Genomic DNA, 14,175 nt, shown 5'->3' with positions numbered 1-14,175 from the left:
GTTAAAATGTGATCAATCTAATTTAAAGCAACACATTTATGATTTAATTGGACTTTTTAAGTTTCATAGTATTTGTGGTGGAGACTGACCCAGTCATTCAGCAACTTATACTGTCTGTGTGTCATTTCTTGTATGTTATAGTTTTCTTAATAATACATTAAATGTCAAAGTTATGGTAAGTTGAACTCATTCATCACTTGTAGATTAATGTTAAAGCAGTTCAACATTTTACCATAAGTAAACTAATATTCTATTTAACCAGAGTTGTCACATATTTTCATATAAATATTTGTATAATACAGTCTAATCTAATCTACATATGATGTTCCACAATTTTTTAGTTATATTTTATGTTGATATTTTATGTTGTTTTCATGTCTCAACATATAATTACTAACATCAAAGAAACTTAGGTATTTTACAATTTGGTTGGTATAAATGGTTGTTTTGTTTATATATTTTATTTTTTTCCATCCAGGAGAATAAAGAAATATACATTTCAAAATATCTCATCATTCCAGATAAGTACACTACATAATCAAGATAAAAGAAATAAGAACAAAATATGTTGGTGGAATTTTATTTTCAAAAATTTGATATACAGTCTTTGTAGTATTTACTTCTTTAGATATGTTGGACTGAAATTGGAATAACAACATACTTTAAATTTTTGTAGTCATAAGTTAATATGGGAATTATTAACTTAACTTAAAAAGATTTTATCTCACTGTTATGCCATCTGAGCTTTAATATTTTTCAACATTGTCATTGGCAACAAGGCTCAAAATTATTTGTTGTGTATACCTTGCATTCATGTGTGATAAATGCTTTTATGGTATTCTTTAATATAATTTATGCTTTTCATCTTACCATGGATTAAAAAAATATAAATTTATTTGTCTGAAAATTAAGGTAAAAATACTGACTGATTAAATTGCAATACAAGAAAGCTTATTTGAGATAAAGGGAGGTAATTCCATAAAAATATGTAGAATGTAGATGATAAATGTAATGAAGGGAGGTAATAAAATATTGTGAAGTTATTAGTCTTCATTTCTTTGATGAGCTAAGTAACAGAAAGAGCATTGAAACTCGAGGGTAAACGATTTGTACGAGGGGGCGTAAATTAGGCCAGGTCGTAAATATTCGCCAATCGGCCACCCACTTTAAAGCTTTTTCTCGAGCCAGCTGCTTGAGAATGCATCTGTGTCATCACAAACACTTGCGTAAGCAACAAAGTCGGCAAAAAACAACAAGTTTAGGTGAGTAGAAAAAAGTTGTCCTTCCCTTAAGTTGTGTACTCTAAATAGCAAATATTTTGTATCGCAGGTTGCGTGACCTCATCCTACGCTCTTGTTTATGCTGAGGCCCGGCAAGGGCTAATTCAGATCTAAACTTTATAACATGAAAAGAACATGGGCTATTAACTAGCATAAAAGGCGTTAAAACCAAGTAAATGAATATATTTTGTCCCTCAACTTCATTGAATTTCCATGTCTATGTTGTTGTTTTTTTTTTTTTGATGTTGATGTCATTTCCTTTTGAATTATCCGTTTTAGGGCCTAAAGCAAATAAGGGTACATTTTATTGAAGCAAAAAATAAGGTTAGTATGAAAGAACAGTCTTTGCACAAATATAGATTAACAGTTGACTTTTTTGATAAGGCAGTCTTAAACCATCTATGTTTCAAATTTCAGGCAAATCGGTTGATCGGTTAAAAATTTATGAACATTTGAAGTTACAGAATTTCTCCAAAAATAGCTATTTTCGTGTGACATAACTTTTTTTGTTTTATTGTTTCATTTAGAAAATATTCTGTATCAACTGTTTTATACATTTACCATGTTTATACAATGTGCTGACCACAAATCTATAAATTTTAACTACTGAAATATTCAGATTTAGTTTCAAAAATTTTTTTGAACGTATTTTGAAAAGTACCCAAATGAAGCCAAACACTTTAATTTATACCTTTCTCATATATACATATGTTAAAACAAAATAAGTTAACATATTAGAAAATAAAATGTTCTTTTTGATAGCTAATACAGTATACTTTAATACAAACATTTCAGTTTTTACATTACATTTGCATGTCATCACACATTAAGTATCCTTTTATGCTTGTTTTTTGTCCCAACCCTAACGGTTTTACAGTTAGCTTGTTCCTTTGTATGCATAATGTTGTTTTAATGAGTCTTGCATACCTGTCTTGTCTCATCATGTTCCTTAAGGCTTATTGTTTGCACTAATATTTCAGTTATGGCTGTGTTTCTACTATACCCACTATCAGGGCATCCTTAATTTTGTCCCAACCCTAACGCTTTTTTGTCCCAACCCTAACATGCTTTTTTTAACTTGTTTACTGTAACAGGATTAATGATAAAAGGTTTTAGAGACATTATTTACAACAACATATTCAAGCTTTTTCATATAAAATTTCACTTCAATGTTCTTGTACAAGTCCTTCTACTTTTCTGCATCATATAAGCTGAAAATTTCAGGAAAGGAAAAGTCAGGTACATGGAATGACAAAAATAAGGAAAGTGTTTCTGATATTAAACTAAATCTAGTTAATCCTAACTGTAACTTGTTGAAACAGTGCATTTCAATACATTTATTTAAGAATATAGCCTTCAGTAAGTCACTTTCAGCCTTACAGTCAGTACCGTTAGGGTTGGGACACTTTTTTGGCTTTAATGACAGCTGCTGAATTAATGGTGTGTTTTCAAAGCCAGAAAGGAGTATTAAGTATTAAACTGAAATTAACAAAGTTAACATGGAAAAAGAAATCATTTAGCAAAGAAAGTAAAAGTAAAAGCAAATCAAAAGCTGTGACATACGTAAAATTTAAAGACAATGAAATTGAAATGAGCCGAAAATAATGTACAGTAAACTCTTCTTATTACAAACTCCTTGGGGACCTTTCAAATGTGATCCTTACATCCAGATTTTTTTATATCCACATAACAAATGATTTCCTATAAATGTATGATATATGTATACTGTAAAAAAGGAATACATCAAACAAGAATTATCAAGTCAGATATGATAAAATTGGTGACCACCAATTTCAAACTTATTTTCCAATGTTGTAGTTTTATATTTCCCCTCCATATTCTGTTTTTTATTTATAAATGAGCAAGTAACTGAACACAGTGACTGTCTTTATTATTTCAATTCAAGAAAATTTGATTTTATCTTACATATCTTAGCTAGAAAAAAACATCTTGTAAACTCAAACCATTTTACCTTCACAATAAATCTGTTTTCTGGTTACATGGTAAGGCAGTTATATCCTTGAAAAGAGTTTATCTACATACATTATATAATTGCTCACTTTTATTAAGAATCAAATTTTAATCACACAAGTATTGCAGAATGTTATACATGTATGTATTTTTGGTGTTTTTTATTTGTCATAAAAATATAAGTGCAGGCAATTTTCATTTATGCAAGACTGGCAGAGAAAAATATGATGCAGATGACAAAAGAAAAATCCAAAAACAATTAACATAATCTTTTCAAACATTGATACTAAAGAGTATCATACAGATCTTTATAAACAGGTACAATATTGTCCAGTCTTCATTTTCTGACAGAAATATACTGTTCCTTATATCTAAAGATTTGTTATAACTGGTTACATGTACATTAAATAAAAAAAGTATTAGGACCAGGCCAACAAATATATTAGTTACCGGTATATCCGAAGCTGTATAACCAGTGTTTACTGTAAAATCTAAGAGTGCTAAGAAAGTACATTGTATTGTTTACATTTTGGAATTGACAATACCTTTGAGATCAGTGAATAAGTCAAGACATTGTTACAGTTTGCAAGTTTTTAGTTCTCATTTGTTGAACATAAAACACTATGTCCCAACCCTAACGCTATAAAGGCTATATCTTCATAAAAAAGTGTGAAAAATGAATACTGGTGGTACTAATAACTATACTAAAGTATGTTTTAAATTTTGCATTGTTATGTTCGTAAGTTATGTTGGTACTTTTGTTCATTCTTGTGACATTTCTTAAAACTAATGAAAACGGTTCATTTTAAAACTTCCTTATAGTGTAAGATTTCTGACAAGAAAGATCATATTTGGCAACTTACTTTGAATTAGATTTATGAAGGATCGTTTATCAGTGAGTTGTGAAACAATATTACTGTACAGTGAATGCTTCAGACAAATCCAACCACTTAAAAGCAGCATTTTTACCTTACTGAAAAATGTCCCAACCCTAACATTTTTTGAGGAATCCCTCATTTTGTGATTTTTTTCTTAGAAAGGTAAAGTGGAGAATATATTTTGACTGCTGTATTGATTGACTGTTCCCCCAAAGTTATGTTAGAGACACTAAAATGTGAACAACAGTGTTTTAAGCCTTTTGTTATTAGTAAACTTAAAACATTAGATATTTTCTTGATAAATACATGTAGCAGTAATAAATTAAAATCGGGTCCAAGACTGTAATATTCTTTGTGTTTGTTGATTTAAGTTTCCCTGTATTATGTGAGTACTTTTAGTTCTGATGAAATCTAATTACTTATAACACTAGTCATTTCATAAATTCACATGCACATAATTTGTCCCAACCCTAACAGTTAAATTGAAAATACTGGCTAATTTCAGAAACTAATATCTTTTGGGTGGTTCATATTAGAATAATGAAACTCGACACATACCTAGATGTTGCATTGTTATATGTGTTAAGCTGTTAGTTTTTATTTTACATGTTCATAGTTACTCAAAATAAAATTTCTATTTCTCATTACTGACTTTCTCCTATTCATTTTCTGAAATATTCTGAAAAAAAAATACTGGAGAGCAAATATGGCACATGTAAAACACAGAAATCCATTTGTTCAAATCATATGCACCCCAGAATAAGTGTATTTGCTGTCAATCATCACTCACTTTGTGAGCTTTTTCAATGTAACTTTACCAATTATTCTTTAATTTTTGTATTATTTTGACAATATCCTTGTTGTTTTTTTTCAAAACGGTCAATTACTTTTCTAAAACCTAACATTTTTTATAAACTTTGATGGTTTTGCTATAAAATGTAACTGAAAAAAGTTAATTTAAAGACAATAATTTTTTTGACAAAATGTCACACTTTATTTGCTCTAGGCCTTAGGGGCTCAATACGTTTATGCTTTGCCACGGAATGCGCAAATATAAAAAAGGTGTTAAAGTAGCACATAAGCACGAGAATCTCTTTACTCTCCTGTTAAAACACCCCCGAAAAGTGACAAAAACAGCAGTTTTATGCTAGAATGTGTGATAAACAGTGACGTAAAAAATAAACTACGTCATGCTGGTGTGAGGATGACAGGCGCTTTTTAAATCCCTGTTGGCAAATATTTCCCACAAGGTATGCTATTGAAAATTTATTGCAGTTTGTTGAAAAAAAGAACAATTTTTGCTGTAGCATCGATTTATTTCCGAGAAAATGTTGAAAATATAGCCAACTTTATGTTTAGAAAGTGGCCAAATATTTACAACCTCTAGAAGGTAAAATGTGGAGGCAAAACCTGCTGTTATTTTAAGCGCAGTTTATTGTTTACCATACTGTAAACGGCCGTTAATGATAACAATCAAAGTTGCTTGTATTAAAGTACATATGGTAGAAATTTTGTACAAATCAATTATATAAAAAAAGAAATGTTTATGAAAAACCGCAAAAAGTGGCCGAATTTATATTCGAACCAGTAGTAGTTCTACACTATTTTATTTATAAATAATCTAGCTCTAGTTATATGCTTGAAATATAATATAATGCTATACTTATTTTGGATTTATAAACTGTTACTCAACTGTCTGTTTGGAATTAGCCACACATTAATTGACAAGTGTGTCTAATTCCGAACGGCCTATTTATTCTTTCAATGTTTTCCATAATGAGAAATGCAGAACTTTAACTCCTTTCCCATGGGACACTCGTGAAGTAAGCATTCTATCAAATGGGACACTCGTGAAGTAAGCATTCTATCAAAACATTGTCAGAGATAAAAACCAAAACTTTCAGATCCTTACATATTACTTACATCGAAATACAAAAACAGGTAAGAACAACTTTCCTGCAAGCTTTCATATCAAGTCTGGTCAGTTATTTTGACAAAAATATGCGCCACAAAAGTTCGCATTTGTTGCAATATGGTAAGGAATGTGATGATATCACTCATTTGACGTCTTGGATTAGATTGGTGCCTTTCAAGAATACAAAAATGTTGTTGGAAAAATGTGTTCAGAATTATCCCCCTGTTCGGGATTACCCACATCCGCTCTACTGTGTACCCTCCTTCGAAGCACAGGCACGGGTCCAGTGTATATTTTTTGTTTAATATAAAAAATCCCTTTTTTTCACATAAATATACTTTTCATATGTTAGTCAAATGAAAAAAAAATTGATGACCAAAAATCCGGTCACAGTATCATGAAAAGGGGAACTATGTGAGCGTAACGCTATGGGAAGCTACTTGGCTAACTGGTAGAACATTCCAAAATTGGAGTTTATACACTTACAGCCACTACCTGCATGACTGCAACTTCGAAACATTTAAAACCTTCCATAAATACTAACAGATCCCATAAATAATGATAAATTGCTTTGAAATACGCAGTACAAGTCTCTACAAGGTATATTTTACAGTAACAGTGTGTGATTTGAATGCAGTTTATGGTAAAACTTGATAAAATATGGCAAAAATAAGCCCAAGCAAGGAAAAATGGTCAAAAATGATGTCGCGACAGCTTTTTTCCAGGAAATTTGGGGCGCTAGCATACGTTACTGAAAAAGCCATAAAACCTTGAAAATTGATTGTATCAAACTGAAACTGGTATTTTTTTCCATGCATTTAGGTTACTGGTACAATTTAAGTGAAAATAACACATTTTGAGTATGAAAAATTTTCCTTCAAGGACGGATTACACCAAACCGGAAGTGACTACTCAGTGTTACATGTGAAGTAGTCCAAAATGTAGTTCCATGCTATGGATGAAATCTGGTATAATGAGTGACATGAGGAGGTGATAGTTAAATTTTTGGCTTATGTTTACTGCTTATTGTATTGAGAATAGATCTAGACCATTTTGCATTGTAAATTTCCTGGAATAAGTTTTATTCTTTGCGAAAAATGTCTACCTATGCGTAACTGCTAAAGGGCTGTTTTCATGGGGGCATTTTTTGAGGGTGATGTTTCTCAGAACAGATTATTTTTCTTATATACAACATAACATGTCAATATTTTTCTATTTTTGATAAGAAGACATGTTATACTAAATGACCATTATATGGTTTTCATATCACTGAAATGCTCAAAAGTGCTGAAAATGAGGTCTGAATGTTTTGTTATTAATATGAAATAAATAAGGAATTGAATTGGTAGAATGTAACCTTTAGAAGGGGTAATTATGCCTCTGGGCAAATACGCTACCTGCTACCAACTTCACACGTTTTTGTCGATAAAACTACATATGTTCCAACAGTATAAGGACATTTTTTTGCAATATTTTTTTGTAGCATTTTATAAATTAATCGCCATTTTCTATCGCCGAAAATTGCATTTTAATCGACACTTTAATAAAATAATCGCCATTTGGCGATATGTCGATTGGCAGCGAGAGCACTGGTTTATTTATTTATTTATTTCAGTCTCATCAGCATACATAAATACCATTACAGTACATACATATGTATTACATATAATAACATTAAACATATCGAATGTTGCCACTAAATCCGGAGTTACCTGAGACTATATATATCATGCTAAATATATAAAAAATATATCATAAAAATAAATTCCACTTCATATTGCACTTTATAAATACCCATATTACATGTTATCACAAGTGGGCTGTCATTATTATACTAAAGGATAAACACATACCCTCTAATTCTATCCCCTAGACTAGTTAATATTTACATCTTCTATTGTAATCTAAATCTACTCATACTGTATATTTTGTAATAATATTACATAATTAAAACTTTAATCCATTTTAATAACATAGAAAAACAAGAGCTGTCACTAATGGTGACAAATGGCCCCCCCCCCCTCCGCAGCACCTTGACCTTTGACCTGGTGACCCCAAAGTCAGTAGGGGTGGTGTACTCAATAAATACTATCAGCATGTGAAGTTTGAAGGTCCTGAATGAAGTGGTTTGCATGTAAAAAGCCTTCATGCAAAAAGTTAACGTTGGCCCCTGTGACCTTGACCTTTGACCTGGTGACCCCCAAAGTCAGTAGGGTTGGTGTATTCATAAAGTACTATCAGCATGTAAAGTTTGAAGGTCCTGGGTGCAGTGGTTCGCGAGTAAAGTGCCTTCATGCAAAAAGTTAACGTTGGCCCCTGTGACCTTGACCTTTGACCTGGTGACCCAAATTTAGTAGGAGTGGTGTACTCAATAAGTATTATCAGCATGTGAAGTTTGAAGGTCCTGGGTGCAGTGGTTCGCGAGTAAAGTGCCTTCATGCAAAAAGTTAACGTTGGCCCCTGTGATCTTGACCCTTTGACCTGGTGACCCCAAAGTCAGTAGGGGTGGTGTATTCAATAAGTACTATCAGCATGTGAAGTTTAAAGGTCCTGGGTGCAGTGGTTCGCGAGTAAAGGGCCTTCATGCAAAAAGTTAACGTTGTGACTAACGAACGAACTAATGGACGGACAGTTGAAAACTAATATGCCTCCCTTCGGGGGCATAAAAATAATAATTAAGGTTTAGGAGTATATCACCAAAACACAGAAATATTTGATAAACGAATAACGTCGTTACCAATATTTTACTTAATCATTACATGTTCTGCCGTACTGTCCCGTACTGAAAATATTCTGAAAAAGTTGTCCCCCTTTGAAAATGAATGCCATTTGTAAAGAAATAAAAATAAAAATTGCTGAAAACTGTGTTCCACTTAATTATGTAAAATTTCAACACTCGCATGCGATTGCAAATGAATCAAAACTAACATGTGTAACAGTTCTTTGAAAATGGTGTGTTTTTGAAGGCGTTTGACTGCCCGGAAGTGGGTCCCATTTAGGAAGTCTTTTTTTCGGAATTCAATGTTTATTTTAGTATACTGACACTTGTTGCGTTTTTTTTTGTAATGATAGCTTGTATATTACTTATATTACTCTACAAAACAAGTGTCAATATACTGATATAAGCATTGAATTCCGAAAAAAGAACTGTTTAAACAGGCCCCACTTCCAGACAGTCAACACTTTTAAAAACTCACCATTTTCAAGGAACTGTTACACATGTTTGTTTTGATGCATTTGTAATAGCGTGCGAGTGTTGAAATTTCACATAACTATGTGGAACACAGTTTTCAGCGATTGTTTATTTTTATTTCTTTACAAATGGCATTCATTTTCAAAGGGGGACAACCTTTCAGAATATTTTCAGTACGGGACAGTACGGCAGAACATGTTATGGTCAGGTAAAATATTGGTAACGATGTTGTTCGTTTATAAAATATTTCTGTGTTTTGGTGATATACTCCTAAACCTTAAGAAGTCTCGACAAATTGACATTTAAGGTACTTCCGCCATCTTGAATTTAGAGTGACCTTCATTTGAGGTGTGAAAATATAGTGAACCAAAGCTTTCAAATGCAGCTGTTCCGCAGCACAAAAACAGCTCAGTTTGCAAGACCTGAACTAAAAGTAGCTGTATAAAAAGTGATACTAAAATTTGGAAATAAACAAAGCAGATATTTTACCTGTATTTTTCCAAATTTTTGGTTACATTTATAAATCCTTTCAAAATACTTTATTAAAAATTCATGAATGGCAAAAGTTAGTTCAAAGTTTCAATTAGTGCATAGGAGAATTGTCTTACTGAATAGAACTTAACTTATTACAAAATCTGTTTTCAAATCTGACCACTTCATGTATTAAAACGAAAATACATTTGTACATATTGCTATTTTCAACATACATAAAAGTAGTGCAATGTGCACACACTGATTTTTCTATGTATGGTGTACCAAACTGCCTAAAATTGTAAGAAAAGTCTCCGACTTAATGCGACCAAGATTTGGCAATGATCAAAAATTCGTTTAAAGGATTGTGCACGTATAAGAAAGGTTTAATTTATTACAGTAGAATTTACGACTTACACGCTGCTTATCTCAAGGAAACTTTGGAGCAAATGGAATTTTCGAAACTTCTTGCGGTAACTACCGAAATTACTTAACGTAACTTTCTCACATATACGTGATTTTATATTTATTAATTATAAAAACAATCGAAATATTTGCTTTATCACGATATATGCAAACATTTAAGACAATCTTGAAACATTGGGCCACAGTATTTCCGCATACTGGTCCGGGACAAGTTCGATGTGTAGGCCTATAGAGATTCCTTATTAGATGTTTCATGCGTCGTAAACTAACCAGTTTTGATCTATCGACTTTTTATACACTATTACCGTGTTCACACTAGCAGAACGGTTTTATTTTATTAGGCACTAATTGGCTATAATTGGTATTTGACATTCAAAACCCATCAAAAAATAATCTAGTTTGCATCCACACTAGGCAAAGAAATGTGGTTTAAATACAGACATGCAATTTTGGATGTTGGAAGTCACCAAATATCTTTCAATAAGCAAAAAAGGTTACAAAGAATTGAGGCTAACAGAAACAAGAAGGGGTCATCAATATTTAAACTTCTTTGTTCATCTAAGAATTTCTGTTCATTCCATCTATTATCCATTTTGAGCGTCAGCATGACTCCATATCGCAATTTAACGTTTTTGTTTCAACAACAGTCCAATAACTTTTGCCAGCCACAGCATCAATTGTTTGATACAAAAGAGAAACACATGGTATTCGTCCTCCAAAAGGTAAGATCTGTAGATTTGGGATTGTAAAACCAGTTGTAACCCACATTTGCGTTCACATTTGTAAAATAATGTAGCATTATTTTTTAATGTAGTATTAAAACCACCTCCCGAGGTAGTTTTAATGCTACATTACAGAAACCACTTGACCTTTACAAAATTCACGTTTTACACCACATATAGTGTGGACGCAAACGAGTTTAAAAAATAAACCCAAGTTAATGTAGGATTAAAAACGTAGTCTGAACACGGTATTAGAGAATTTATGCAGCATGTTTTTAAAAACGCAGTGAGAATAAATCGCAGACAAAAATGTACAGCCAAATATGTTAGGAGGTAATACAATTTGTATACAATTGTAGATAACTACAAAACAAACAAAATGCAATCAGTTGAACTTTTCAGGCGAAAACCTGATGATTAAAATCAGAAAGATCTCAAAAGTTACTGTTCTTTGTTAAACAATAATATTTTTTCACACTTTCATAGATGTAAACCGATAATAAATGTGTATTGAAATTCCGGCATAGAAATGGACACTGACTTTATATTACTGCGGTGTTGACAGCGGAAGCAGCGGTCCAGTACTAAGACTGTCTACGAAACCAAGGATAACGAGTACAAACATAAGGATCAGTGTTCAGTATACACCTGAAAATAATAGACTTGCTATTTGCCGAGTGCACACTTGTTTTCTATAGTCGTTAATATAAAGTAGACTTTGAAATATGCGCACACATGCATAATCTCATAAGCACTTCTTTAATGTATGAACCGCCTCGGTAGCCTAGTGGTATCTAGCGTCCGCTTCGAGAGCGGGAGGTCGTGGGTTCGATCCCCGGCCGCGTCATGCCAAAGACGTAAAAAATGGTACTAGTAGCTTCCTCGCTTGGCGCTCAGCATTGAGAGGATAGTGCTAGGACAGTCTGGTGTCAGTATAATGTGACTAGGTAGGGTATCATGTCACGTGTCTACGGCGTGATATTCCAGTGAGGCAGCACTATAAAGTTGAGCATTGTGCTCACTGCTACAAGTAGACACCGTCGTTTATATGACTGAAAAATTGTTGAAAAAGACGTTAAACCCAAACACACACACAACACACACACACACACACACACACACACACACACACACACTTTAATGTATGTTCTCTGAAATTAACAAATAACTGGCTCAACTGAGACACCATACTTTAAAGTAAATTCAGTTTATTCACCACGAGGTTCAAAATGCATGGGAGTCTCGTGATAGTCAAGCCTTTAATTTCACATGGTTAAAGTGTAAACAAATAGTTAAATTTGCTTCGTTTTATTTCTCACGGAAAAGATCGGACGGTTTTTGATATTGGAATAATTTTAGAACATATATGCATTTAAAGTTGAAAGTTTATCGTTTTCTACAGGATGTAAAACTGAAACAAGTAAGCACTTTTACTTTTTCAGCAATGTCCCTCAGGTGAACTTTGACACTGTTTACAAAGAGAAACCAGTTTTGTGTCATCCTGAAATGCGTTGTTCGGCTGAAACTTATAGTTCCCGGAAAAGTTCTAAAATGGTTTATTTTGGGGATTTTTGTTTTATTTATGTATTCAACACAATGTGCAATATTTCCAGTTTTTGAAAATGATTGAAATTGAACTTTATTTTAGAAAAAGTTCCGATCTTTCAATAATATTTTGCCAGCGGATGCTTACAAATTTTAAGTGAAATGCCTTTCTTGTCCAAAGGTGGTGTGTAAAGCGAAAAGCTATCATTACACATTGCGTTTATTCTTTAAATGTAAAGGATCGGTAACAGATTAAGGAGATCGGGCAGTGCTAAACTATACTAAATGGATATCTCTAGCCGTGAATAAGGAGGCATATAAATTTCAGTAAGGAAATCTGAGGTAAAAGAACAATCATATATTTAATTCCTTGAAATAAACATGGCGGCGAAATATTTTAGAAAAACTGTGCACGTGTTTTGCGCATTAGAATGTTTAACGACATTTTCTTGAAAAAGTAACGCTCGTATGCACTATTTTGGCATTTCTTTGATTTGAAAATAAATATTTTATAGCAATTTAGGTTACATACGATACCGAAATTTTGCACCAAAAATCTTCACTCATTTTCTTCCAAAGCACTGTGGAGATAGGGTTCAGCGTAGCTTTCATGCTCGCAAGTTTACCTACAGATATATCTTTTCAACTTTTATCATATATTTTTTGTGTCCTTGCATTTTGAAAGCTGTTTCGAGGATTCTGATTTTTCACATGAATTTCTAATTTCAATTTGCGGAAGAACCTTAAACAGATCAATTGATTAAGTTGAATACATGTATGTTACCCTAAATTCAGTGTATCCAGGATACATTTTTTTAGAATTATGGTCCGTAAAGTAACAAATTACAAAATGTATCTTCATAAATGCCGTAACAACCTATACAAAATATATATATAAAAAGATTTCAAACATCAAATTACAAAATATTTCACGATATTTTCAGTATATTAAAAATTGTGGGTGAAAAGTCTAGGGTTTGTAAAATTGGGGGTGAAAAGTCTTGGGAGGAAATGTCTTGGGAGTGAAATGTCTAGGGGAGGAAAAGTCTTGGGGTGAAACGTCTGGAATTCACAAATTATGACCCTCATTTTCAGAAGTCAAGGGAAAACACTGGGGGCATAAAGAAAGAAACCCTTAACATCAAAATTCCTGGAATAAACACTGTGTAATAGATGATCACATAGATCTCCATTGACTCGGTTATAAGGAATATGAATTATGATAAATAGGCTTGCTCACAATCGTTTGTAACGTATCTACAGTCCAACCAACATAAAACAGCGAGACGGCGTCCATATTGATTTATACTTCCGGTTAAATCGATAGATTATAGGTCATGCAGTAGTAAATAAATTTGCTGTTTGTTCTATATAAAATTAGGCAGTGGCTAGTGAACCGTCACCGGTGCAGCAGACCCGAGGTCTAGTGCACCGTCACCGGTGCAGCAGACCTGAGGTCTAGTGCACCGTCATTTCTGTTATATATAAAATATAGCCTTTATGTAAAGTTTAATCAAAAGATACTTTCACCAGTAAATTGCAAGAACATAACTAAAAGAATGAAGTAAGATAAACCTCGACTTACCTGTTAATTTACCCTTTTACCTTAAAGCGCTGATCTCCGTTCTTCGGCAACAGTGGTATCCATCATTTACTAAGCTATTTCCGAATGACATAATGAATTTCATTGATCCCTTTTTTTTTTTTTTTTTGATTTTTATGAATACCGTATATCGTTATTTTTGTCAATTAATTTCATTCAAGTTGAATAAAT

At 32.6% G+C, this 14,175-nt stretch overlaps 1 protein-coding gene across 5 annotated transcripts in view; it reads right to left on the bottom strand.

The window, feature by feature from the left end:
• LOC123536137 (uncharacterized) overlaps nucleotides 1-13,750 on the bottom strand; it is a 63,632-nt gene extending 49,882 nt beyond the window's left edge. For 3 of the 5 annotated variants that reach the window (XM_053528840.1, XM_053528844.1, XM_045318976.2), the window contains exon 1: nucleotides 13,642-13,750. The gene's annotated coding sequence lies outside the window, so the exon portion shown is untranslated. The remainder of the gene's footprint in view (nucleotides 1-13,641) is intronic. The other 2 variants (XM_053528841.1, XM_053528845.1) reach the window with 2 other exon arrangements.
• Between the last annotated feature and the right edge of the window lie 425 nt (nucleotides 13,751-14,175).

Source organism: Mercenaria mercenaria, chromosome 17, assembly GCF_021730395.1.
Source record: "Mercenaria mercenaria strain notata chromosome 17, MADL_Memer_1, whole genome shotgun sequence".
In the NCBI taxonomy this organism is placed as follows: Eukaryota; Metazoa; Mollusca; class Bivalvia; order Venerida; family Veneridae; genus Mercenaria; species Mercenaria mercenaria.
Note: the sequence above shows the minus strand (reverse complement) of the source record. Positions and strands in the feature narration are given on the sequence as shown.